General features: G+C 40.9%; 1 non-coding gene across 1 annotated transcript; it reads right to left on the minus strand.

Annotated features, from left to right (window-relative positions):
• Window positions 1–11,777: 11,777 nt before the first annotated feature.
• On the minus strand, window positions 11,778–11,850 carry trnaf-gaa. Its single transcript has one exon. It is a non-coding gene; the product is annotated as a tRNA-Phe (tRNA).
• Window positions 11,851–12,027: the final 177 nt, after the last annotated feature.

Below are 12,027 nucleotides of genomic sequence, written 5' to 3' on the forward strand. Positions count from 1 at the left end.
GGTCATCTGGAAATGGAGAAAGAAGCAGAAGGAGGAGGACCAGTTCATTAGCTCAGTAACTCCACAAATGAGGTTTTGGTCATTATATCATATTTATACTTATCTTTTTTAAGTTGAAATACGTGTTGTCTCCGCTCCTCTCAACTCGTCTGCTCTATCTAAAAGATAAAAGAAACAGAATAGAGAACAGAACACTTAATATCAAATAATACCAGAATAATATTAAAATACTCATTTGAAGCACAAAATGTGACAATAACATGTGAAAATATGATAATAAAAGTGTATTTATCTTTTTAAACGATAGGGTTCACTGTCCACGCTGTCTCCTCTGGTACTGTTTCTTGTTCTCTGTCCTCTTTTCTCTAAAAGGCAAATGACAAACAAGGAGAGACGATGTAAACAACTTGGGCAGTCAGAAGGGTTTCTGTGTAGATGGGTTTTAATAATAATTCTGTTGAAATGTAGACTTATCTTTTTTTAAATGAGGGTTTATAGTGCATGTTGTCTTTTTAAAGTTGAAATAGGTGTTGTCTCCGCTTCTCTCAACTCGTCTGCTCTATCTAAAAGATAAAAGAAACAGAATAGAGAACAGAACACTTAATAACAAATAATAACAGAATAATATTAAAATATTCATTTGTAGCAGAAAATGTGACAATAACATGTGAAAATATGATAATAAATTTATATTTATCTTTTTAAATGATAGGGTTCACTGTCCACGCTGTCTCATCTGGTCCTGTTTCTTGTTCTCTGTCCTCTTTTCTCTAAAAGGCAAATGACAAACAAGGAGAGACGATGTAAACAACTTGGGCAGTCAGAAGGGTTTCTGTGTAGATGGGTTTTAATAATAATTCTGTTGAAATGTAGACTTATCTTTTTTTAAATGAGGGTTTATAGTGCATGTTGTCTTTTTAAAGTTGAAATAGGTGTTGTCTCCGCTTCTCTCAACTCGTCTGCTCTATCTAAAAGATAAAAGAAACAGAATAGAGAACAGAACACTTAATAACAAATAATAACAGAATAATATTAAAATACATTATTCATTATACATTTGTAGCAGAAAATGTGACAATAACATGTGAAAATATGATAATAAAAGTGTATTTATCTTTTTAAATGATAGGGTTCACTGTCCACGCTGTCTCATCTGGTCCTGTTTCTTGTTCTCTGTCCTCTTTTCTCTAAAAGGCAAATGACAAACAAGGAGAGACGATGTAAACAACTTGGGCAGTCAGAAGGGTTTCTGTGTAGATGGGTTTTAATAATAACTCTGTTGAAATGTAGACTTATCTTTTTTTAAATGAGGGTTTACAGTGCATGTCGTCTCTTCTCTTCTCTCCTCTGTAACCGACAAACTGTAGATAAAGGGGAATAAAAGTCAGCGACTTCACTAATGATGTAAGAATAAGAATTAAAATGCTGATAAAACAAAGAATCAACGTATACTTATCTTTTTTTATGAGGGGGTTCACAGAACACACTGTCCAGGCTCCTCGCTCCTCGTCTCATCTGCTCTCGGTTTCCTCTTCACGTCTGAAAGACACAGAACACAAAACATCTTAGATAATACACAGGTTTACCAAACACAAGATTTAATTAGCGTTTGTGCATGAGAGGGGTCACAGTCCACTGTGTGCTGTCTCCTTCCATTGTCTCGTCCAGGCTCCGTTCTTCTTGCCTTTCTTAAAGTCAGATACGAGGAAACAGCTCACTGCAACAACAACATAACAACTGTTGTAAATCCTGGTTTTCACATTTTCACCACTGAAGGATTTACAGTGATTGTGAACATGTTGAATTTAGACATTTGTTCAAAAGGCTGTCTTACCAGTCTCTGAACTCTGGACCTCTCAGGGTGGACCACTCTGTCCATCACTGGCTGGTCTGGTTCACTGGGAGAGAGAAGTGCAGGTGGGGTCAACATGGCCACTGGCCTCTGTCTTGCTGTTCAGAGCCTGTTCTTCCTTGTTGACCTGTCAGTTGTGATGTTGTCTGCTCTGACTCTGTCCCTGCAGCTGATGTGATAGTTCTTCTCAATCCCAGTTTAGACTTCAATGTGAATCTTGTGACTTCAGTGATGAATCAGTCCAGTTAGTAGAGTTGGGTGTGTTTGGAGCTCCAGAGACAACATTTAACCTTCTTTAGGTTAAGAGAGTTCGTGTCTCAGGAGGTCCTTGTAGATCCCTCCCTCACTTTTTCCACCGGTTCAGATACAGGCCAGCACCAAGAAAGAAAGAAACGTGCAAGACGCACGCAGCCAAAACACTGACCTGTCCGTCCCGGTGGAGCAAACTATAAACTACTACTACTAACAATGTCCAATAATAACAGAAAGTCTGTATGGTCCCAGGTGCAAGACGCTACCAGAGGCCCTCAGGGGGCTGAACCATCAGTCTTGTTGTCGGGCACAGGCCAGCACCAAGAAAGAAATAAACGTGCAAGACGCACCCAGATTGCTGACCTGAGCTCCATCATGTAGAAACTATTTACAAATGTACAACAATAGTCCATCAGTCCTGCAGGTCCGTGTGGGCCTCGGAGCAAGACGCTACCAGAGGCCGGGGGTCCTCCAGGAACTGATGTGGGATGACGCGTCACACTCTCAGGCGCTTCCTAGGAGGAGAGTGGCCGTCATCATCGGGCTTCTTCCTCTTGCCCTCCGTCGGAGCCGGGACACCGTCAGCACACTTCTTGGTGAACTGACACAGCACTGACATGAGAACGTGTCCGTCGGCATCGTAGTCACTCACTCTCCAGCAGTTGCTCAGCTCGGTGAGGTCTGGCCGGTACACCGTGGAGATGACTCTGGTGACAGTGCTCCCACCAAACTCCATGCTGCGGACACAGTTCCTCTGGTCGGTCCTCAGCACTCGGAGCTCTGCCTTCTCAGGATGAGGCGGCATCAGTATGTTTGCAGGAGAAGACCTGGAGCCCGCAGCGGGCACCATCAAACCTGCTGGTGCGCTCGTCAGACGAGTTGGTGCGGTGTTCTCCTTCGGCTTCTGCTCGCTCTTGGGAAACGGCGTGGCCACCAGGGAAGACAGGAAGACTGCCTGATGTCGGATCACAGGGAAGTCCTTCGAACCTGTCACCAAGCAGTGGTACAGGCTCGGGATGGTCTGGGACATGGACTCAACGTTGGACTTGCTCAGTGGACGGTTCCTCACGTTGATCAGACCCATCTGAAGGACTGGTGCTGTTGGCGGCAGCAGAGAAGCTACATGGAAAGACACAAAGGAACAAGTCATGAGTGTCAGTGTCAATTAATCACAATCAAACTACTGAGTGAGCACAGACGAGTTCATCATGTATCAACAGTGAACTTGGGTTCAGTGAGTTTCCCACTCGTCACCAATCACACAAACATCTGGATTTGCTTTCTACAGCTCAGTGTTATGAACAGAAGCTGGTTTGTCTCTGTCCTACTTCTAGTTTGGATTGTTTCACTTCAACATTGGATGCTCTACTCTAGCCACATCAGTGAACACACGCTCTGTCATCCGCCTGCTAAAAACAGGACACCGCGCTCTGACGTCAGACGTCGGACTCCTGCTGGTTCCGATGTCTGACGTCGTTCCCATGGCGCGTGCCATATATCTCATTTTTGGCATCTTTTAAAAAATGGCCCAGTCGCCATCTTTGTCCTATACTTTCAATGTTAACTCCAAGACACCTGTTCACCCCCTAAAACTGACGAGTTTCTCAAACTGCTCGTTCAGAATCACACATTTCCCAACCTCTACCTTAAATCTCGTGACAAATGACAGAAACTGTTTTAATGTTGGCCTTAAACATTAAATGTGCTCTACTGGGTTTTACCATAGCGGCGGTCCAGCACACGGCCGATGGCAAAGGTCAGCAGATACTTCTCACGTCGTAAACGACTCATTCTGAACTTTGCTGCCTGCAGATGTTCACACTTGGGGTTGTTTTATTAAGTCGGTAGATCAGCACTTGTTTCACAGCTCAACACTTGAACTTTGACACAGCTCCGCTCCTGTCAGCTCTCAGGTGCAGAATGAAACTAGGAGAATGTTGGACTCTGCTTTTATAGCAGCACGTCACCGCGTCACTGCTCATCACCATGACTACGGGGACGTATCGGTGATGAGCTCCAAACTAGTTCAATGAGGAAATATTCAAATGTCTAATTAATCCACTTAAATAAACAATGTGGTTCATTACAGTGAAGTCTGCCGTGAAGGACATAGTACTTCAATGTTGTAAGTGGCTTACGACAGAAATGACAACTACTCATTTTGTTGTACACGTAGCTAGCTAGCTAAAAACATTAATATTTAACACAAATATATCTAAGTCAGTTTTATGTAGGACAAATGTTAAGTTGTAACATTAGCATTCAGGTTAGCTACCCGCTACCGTTAAATAACATTAACTTGATAACGTTTTAGGTGACACGTCGTTGACCTCAACTTTAATGTAACTCACAATAACCGGAGCTTTTTAGAACGAAACGTTAGTTTAAACCTCAAAGTTACCTCCACAAAAGGCTCCTCCAAGGTAACATTGCTGTATTCAGTCCGATCTCCACAGAAGAACCGCGGCGCCAACTGTTCAGTGTCCGTTAACTTCGAACCAGTGTCCCGCTCTCTAGATACAGCCGTCCTCCGCCTGTTCGTCTTTAAATTGCAGTAATCCAGACACAGTTTGAGATATTTTTGATACATTTACAACCAGTATATTATATGTTACGGTAAATCACCATATTTTCAGTGAAGACCCTCTACATAACTCATAAGTATTACGGTAATGCAGCTCCATTGATATGAATGGACCTGGTCATTACCAGTATGGAGGCTGATCCCAGTGTGGGCCGCATTTCAAATCCTATTTATTATATTTCCAGTTTGTGGTGTAGCTCCATTAAAGCCAGTCAGAGGTCAACAGCAAAACCAGTAACAACACAAGTAGGACAAACCTTTCCAGGAATTAAATACATGAGATTTTTGGCATTTTTTATGAGTTTCCCACCAATTATTTTAATTTCTTCAAGAAATGCATTATTCATGTTTTAGTTTTCCATTACACATTGAAGCCTTACAAGTGTATAACATAAACTGACATATAATAACAGTATATGTAAACATATATTTTATTTCAAAATCTACATAAATACCATATTTTTAACATCTCCTTTCTGTAGAAAGAAGGAAATGTTTTTGTTTAATTGTAAAAGGTTTTAAACCGTAGATTTCAATGTATACTTCAACAAAATTTGTAATTTAAACCAAATTATACGATTACTTTTACGGTATTTACTTGCTTGTAGCCTTATGATATTTTTCCATTAAATTTTAGCTAAATGTTATGTTTTAACAGTAAAACTGTGGGTTTTCTACATACTATCACAGTAAAAAGTAAAGTTACGTACTGTTTCTCGATTAATAATAAAGTGTATCTATTACGGTGATATATTGTTTTGCATTTAACGAGGATATACCGTTGCTATTTAACTGTTTTTACCCGTAATTTCTACAAACATTTCTTACTGTGTATATTTTCTTTTTTTTTTTTTACATTGATTTTCATATTGAAAAATATCACAGCGTAAATTACAACTCAACATAATAATACACAATTATTTCTTTCTCATTTAAAATGTTCAGTTAGTTCCACCAGGTAGACGCCACCAAAAAGTGCATGTAAGACTGAGAAGAACGACGAAAATATGAAAGATGACTGAAGACTGAGATAATGTTTTCTTAATACGTTTCAGTTCTAAAAAGAAGTAGAGCTACACCATTATTTATGAATTACTTATTACCATTTATTTAAATTTTTACTTTACTGATAATGTTTTAGAGGACAAAATGAGGATAATGACATAAAGCTACATGTAGTTAAGTTATGTGTATTGTAGAAAATAGTAGATAAATAAATAAATAAATAAATGGCATGTTGTTGGAGGTGTGCTGGTCACAAATAATCGTTAGTACAACAATTTCGCGTTAATTATCACTTCATTGATGCTGGAAGGATTTTTTTTATATTATTATCATTTATTTATAATTTCTAGGAAAAGGGTGATGTTATTGTTTGTGACTTCGGGGTTTTTACAGAAATTGGTCATAAAGTGTCATCTGATCTTCACCAAAGTGATAAATAACAACAAACACAATATTCTTAGCTAACAAAACACAAACATTAGTCATGATCGTTCATGTCTTTGTTAAATAAACCCCTTAAACATGTACAGAGTGCAGAAAAGGAAATGGCAACAGTACAACAGGCAGCAATGTCCTTTCCCTTTAAAAACTTCCACAGATGGTTAAGCTCAAAACTAAGTTGAGTCACACATTGTGGCCAGTCAGCGTTCTTCAATTAAATTTCTTTCTTCTGACTCATTTTATGGTAAAAGTTATAGAACAATAATAGTGCACATTTAAAACAAACTAAAAAGTCAATACAGTCAATAGTTTTGGTGCTGCGTTCAGGTCACAGTCTCCCCTGCAGGTGTGTATCTGAATCCCACTTTTGACGTGAAAGTAGGGAAAGGTGTGTTCTTCCCTACACCCACCTTTTGCATATTGAACATATAGCTAACAATAATTCTACTAACAGCGAAACCACAGAGCACTAATTTGAACATGACAACTTGTGGTGAAGACATGTTTCTCACAAAACAATTAAATGCAATAGTATATTAGAATAGTATATTATTGCACTGTATTTTTTATAAAAAAGAAAAGTTATGTGCAGTGTAAAAACTCTATAAGATCAAATTAGACAGCAGTTTTAGCACTTTACATCATACTCAACACAGACAATATGTAGCATATAGGTGTTGTGTTCTTCTCACATGCACTTTTTGGTGGAGTCTACCTTTTGGAACTAACTAAACATTTTAAAACGTATTAAAACGTATTTAAAACGTAAACTCACTAATACTGAGAAAGAAAGTATTGGAAGGATAACTTGTCATTTACGTTTATTTTATGTAGGCTAATTGCCAATAAAGTGAACATTATGAGAAAAAATAGAGAAATGATTAGAACAAAACATAGTTCAGATGATCCATCAGATAAATTGAATCTCTGAATAATCATTGTCCGATATGAACGAACAGCTGCTCTGTGTAAACAAATGAGTTTAATTAGACATTTGAATATTTCCTCACTGAACTAGTTTGGAGCTCATCACCGATACGTCCCCGTAGTCATGGTGATGAGCAGTGACGCGGTGACGTGCTGCTATAAAAGCAGAGTCCAACATTCTCCTAGTTTCATTCTGCACCTGAGAGCTGACAGGAGCGGAGCTGTGTCAAAGTTCAAGTGTTGAGCTGTGAAACAAGTGCTGATCTACCGACTTAATAAAACAACCCCAAGTGTGAACATCTGCAGGCAGCAAAGTTCAGAATGAGTCGTTTACGACGTGAGAAGTATCTGCTGACCTTTGCCATCGGCCGTGTGCTGGACCGCCGCTATGGTAAAACCCAGTAGAGCACATTTAATGTTTAAGGCCAACATTAAAACAGTTTCTGTCATTTGTCACGAGATTTAAGGTAGAGGTTGGGAAATGTGTGATTCTGAACGAGCAGTTTGAGAAACTCGTCAGTTTTAGGGGGTGAACAGGTGTCTTGGAGTTAACATTGAAAGTATAGGACAAAGATGGCGACTGGGCCATTTTTTAAAAGATGCCAAAAATGAGATATATGGCACGCGCCATGGGAACGACGTCAGACATCGGAACCAGCAGGAGTCCGACGTCTGACGTCAGAGCGCGGTGTCCTGTTTTTAGCAGGCGGATGACAGAGCGTGTGTTCACTGATGTGGCTAGAGTAGAGCATCCAATGTTGAAGTGAAACAATCCAAACTAGAAGTAGGACAGAGACAAACCAGCTTCTGTTCATAACACTGAGCTGTAGAAAGCAAATCCAGATGTTTGTGTGATTGGTGACGAGTGGGAAACTCACTGAACCCAAGTTCACTGTTGATACATGATGAACTCGTCTGTGCTCACTCAGTAGTTTGATTGTGATTAATTGACACTGACACTCATGACTTGTTCCTTTGTGTCTTTCCATGTAGCTTCTCTGCTGCCGCCAACAGCACCAGTCCTTCAGATGGGTCTGATCAACGTGAGGAACCGTCCACTGAGCAAGTCCAACGTTGAGTCCATGTCCCAGACCATCCCGAGCCTGTACCACTGCTTGGTGACAGGTTCGAAGGACTTCCCTGTGATCCGACATCAGGCAGTCTTCCTGTCTTCCCTGGTGGCCACGCCGTTTCCCAAGAGCGAGCAGAAGCCGAAGGAGAACACCGCACCAACTCGTCTGACGAGCGCACCAGCAGGTTTGATGGTGCCCGCTGCGGGCTCCAGGTCTTCTCCTGCAAACATACTGATGCCGCCTCATCCTGAGAAGGCAGAGCTCCGAGTGCTGAGGACCGACCAGAGGAACTGTGTCCGCAGCATGGAGTTTGGTGGGAGCACTGTCACCAGAGTCATCTCCACGGTGTACCGGCCAGACCTCACCGAGCTGAGCAACTGCTGGAGAGTGAGTGACTACGATGCCGACGGACACGTTCTCATGTCAGTGCTGTGTCAGTTCACCAAGAAGTGTGCTGACGGTGTCCCGGCTCCGACGGAGGGCAAGAGGAAGAAGCCCGATGATGACGGCCACTCTCCTCCTAGGAAGCGCCTGAGAGTGTGACGCGTCATCCCACATCAGTTCCTGGAGGACCCCCGGCCTCTGGTAGCGTCTTGCTCCGAGGCCCACACGGACCTGCAGGACTGATGGACTATTGTTGTACATTTGTAAATAGTTTCTACATGATGGAGCACAGGTCAGCAATCTGGGTGCGTCTTGCACGTTTATTTCTTTCTTGGTGCTGGCCTGTGCCCGACAACAAGACTGATGGTTCAGCCCCCTGAGGGCCTCTGGTAGCGTCTTGCACCTGGGACCATACAGACTTTCTGTTATTATTGGACATTGTTAGTAGTAGTAGTTTATAGTTTGCTCCACCGGGACGGACAGGTCAGTGTTTTGGCTGCGTGCGTCTTGCACATTTCTTTCTTTCTTGGTGCTGGCCTGTATCTGAACCGGTGGAAAAAGTGAGGGAGGGAGCTACGAGGACCTCCTGAGACACGAACTCTCTTAACCTAAAGAAGGTTAAATGTTGTCTCTGGAGCTCCAAACACACCCAACTCTACTAACTGGACCGATTCATCACTGAAGTCACAAGATTCACATTGAAGTCTAAACTGGGATTGAGAAGAACTATCACATCAGCTGCAGGGACAGAGTCAGAGCAGACAACATCACAACTGACAGGTCAACAAGGAAGAACAGGCTCTGAACAGCAAGACAGAGGCCAGTGGCCATGTTGACCCCACCTGCACTTCTCTCTCCCAGTGAACCAGACCAGCCAGTGATGGACAGAGTGGTCCACCCTGAGAGGTCCAGAGTTCAGAGACTGGTAAGACAGCCTTTTGAACAAATGTCTAAATTCAACATGTTCACAATCACTCTAAATCCTTCAGTGGTGAAAATGTGAAAACCAGGATTTACAACAGTTGTTATGTTGTTGTTGCAGTGAGCTGTTTCCTCGTATCTGACTTTAAGAAAGGCAAGAAGAACGGAGCCTGGACGAGACAATGGAAGGAGACAGCACACAGTGGACTGTGACCCCTCTCATGCACAAACGCTAATTAAATCTTGTGTTTGGTAAACCTGTGTATTATCTAGGATGTTTTGTGTTCTGTGTCTTTCAGAAGTGAAGAGGAAACCGAGAGCAGACGCGACGAGGAGCAAGGAGCCTGGACAGTGTGTTCTGTGAACCCCCTCATAAAAAAAGATAAGTATACATTGATTCTTTGTTTTATCAGCATTTTATTTCTTATTCTTACATCATTAGTGAAGTCGCTGACTTTTATTCCCCTTTATCTACAGTTTGTCGGTTACAGAGGAGAGAAGAGAAGAGACGACATGCACTGTAAACCCTCATTTAAAAAAAGATAAGTCTACATTTCAACAGAGTTATTATTAAAATCCATCTACACAGAAACCCTTCTGACTGCCCAAGTTGTTTACATCGTCTCTCCTTGTTTGTCATTTGCCTTTTAGAGAAAAGAGGACAGAAAAAGAACAAGAAACAGCACCAGAGGAGACAGTGTGGACCCTATCATTTAAAAAGATAAATACACTTTTATTATCATATTTTCACATGTTATTGTCACATTTTCTGCTTCAAATGAGTATTTTAATATTATTCTGGTATTATTTGATATTAAGTGTTCTGTTCTCTATTCTGTTCCTTTTATCTTTTAGATAGAGCAGACGAGTTGAGAGGAGCGGAGACAACACATATTTCAACTTTAAAAAGATAAGTATAAATGTGATATATTGACAAACACCTCATTTGTGGAGTTACTGAGCTAATGAACTGGTCCTCCTCCTTCTGCTTCTTTCTCCATTTCCAGATGACCTTCCTCAGACGTCTTCCTCCTGTGCTGCAGCAGCATCGTCACAGACACACAGACACACCTGAACATCATCAGTTGTCAAGTATTTGATAAAAACACTGTTGGCTTCAGTCTGATCTTTGACAGCGCACTTGCAACTGGTCTTTTTACTTCCTTATCACCACTGTGCACTTTAAATGTCATGACTTTGACTGGATGTGTTCTTCTTTCTAATAAATGTTTTTTTACAGGACATGTTACAATGTGTGTTTATGTTTTTATTCAGTCTTCAGCACACAGAGGAAACTTATCACCTACTGTACATTTCAACCACAGTGTATAGTTTATGTAGATCTAATAACACGCTATTTTCCCATGATAACACCACCCTGCAATATATGTAGACCAGTTAAATCACTGTAATGTGTCTCAGTGAAGAGTGTGGGACAGGTTTTTAATTTAACTTCACAATATGTGAGTGGTTCTCACCCACATCATCTTTCTGAGTTTAGTCCGGTTCTACACCTTTCTGAAGGTCTGCACTGACTGACTTCTTATATATATATATATAAAAAAAAAAAACACATCTAGCTACAAGAGCCCCATCTGGTGGAATAAACAAGTCGCTCACTGTCATAAAGATTATTTGCTTTGGTAATTCTCCTTCAGTTTTACACACTGACAGTGGCGACTGTAAGAACTGTGTCTGCACTTCTTACAGACACAGTTTGATGGCAGCACTGTCACCAGAGACATTTTCACTATGTAGATGTAAATAACTTGTTTTCATCAGGGTTCATTCCATCACTGTCATTTCATGATGCCTTCATAGATGTGGAGAATGAGAAATATACCCCTATAACACAATTGCTTTACTTTTTAAACAAATAAATATAGATGCTTTGGAATGTAGCTTGTTAATTTAATTGATTTATTTATGCATTTATTTCTTTATTTCAACATATCTTCACTCATTGTCTTTATTAATATCTTTTTTTGAATTTCTACTACTCTAATACAACTTCTAAGTTGTTTTCCATCCTGCAGGTGGCTGAACTACATGCAGCTTTATGTCATTATCCTCTAAATGTTTTGTTCTCTAAAAGATGATCACTACAGTAAAAGAAATAAAGCAATCAATACAAAAAATACTTAATTAGAAGGCTCTTAAAGTCCGTTTAAAATAATGTGAGATTGAAGCTTTTGACGCTGAAAAGCAATAACAACTAATAAACACGAAGACCATTCACACTGACGCACCTCTTGCTAATCTAAGTGCGACCTCTGCCTTCAGTGATTCCTGTCTCTGTCTCTCCCCCCTCGTGTGTTTTCAAAAGTTCCCCTGCAGCTGCCGAAACCCGGGATCGAACCAGGGACCTTTAGATCTTCAGTCTAACGCTCTCCCAACTGAGCTATTTCGGCTTCTGCGGTACGCGCCGTGCGCTAATGACTGCAGAGGTCGCCCTCGTTACGCGTTGACTTCCACAGCTGCTTTCATTTTCGGAATTAATGTTGTATTTCATTGTCATCTGAAGCGAAAGATATCATTAAAGGAAGTACATGCAATGGTCTGATTGTTTTCGCCAGCTTTAAGCGCTG

Source organism: Anabas testudineus, chromosome 5, assembly GCF_900324465.2.
Source record: "Anabas testudineus chromosome 5, fAnaTes1.2, whole genome shotgun sequence".
Taxonomy (NCBI): domain Eukaryota; kingdom Metazoa; phylum Chordata; class Actinopteri; order Anabantiformes; family Anabantidae; genus Anabas; species Anabas testudineus.